Source organism: Malurus melanocephalus, unplaced genomic scaffold (assembly GCF_030028575.1).
Source record: "Malurus melanocephalus ecotype Western Australia unplaced genomic scaffold, MMel_1.1 scaffold_522, whole genome shotgun sequence".
In the NCBI taxonomy this organism is placed as follows: domain Eukaryota; kingdom Metazoa; phylum Chordata; class Aves; order Passeriformes; family Maluridae; genus Malurus; species Malurus melanocephalus.
This window is the reverse complement of record NW_026623754.1, coordinates 53,489-53,945: the sequence shown is the minus strand read 5'-3', so window position 1 is coordinate 53,945 and position 457 is coordinate 53,489.

Genomic DNA, 457 nt, shown 5'->3' with positions numbered 1-457 from the left:
CAGAAACGCACCGGGGAGCTGGCAAGAAATGACGAAACACAAAACTGAAATCAGTTTCCAGGTAGGAGTCTGAGGCTACTGTCCATCACTGGGAGCAGATTTGGGGTTTGGCTTTCAGCACTTTKTTGGCTCTGTGAGTGGGCACTGAGCTGTGCTGAGTAGAAGAACCTCGAGCTGGGCTGAGCTGGTTTCTCTCTCCATTTCCCAAGGATGCTGAGCTCTGGGCATGGGGTGTGTGTTGGGGGAACAGAACCTAAGAGCCCATATTGGCTGCTCTTGGCTTTACCAGGACAGAGAAACCAGGATCCCTTCAACGGCTCCAAATTGCTGCAGCAAAGCAGGAACCACAGGTTTGGTTTGTTTTGGCTGCATTTGCAATCTAAGTCTCACTTTTTCCCCAGGGCTGTCAAGAARCAAGGTGGTAACTCTACTGTCCACATACAATCTGCTCATGAAG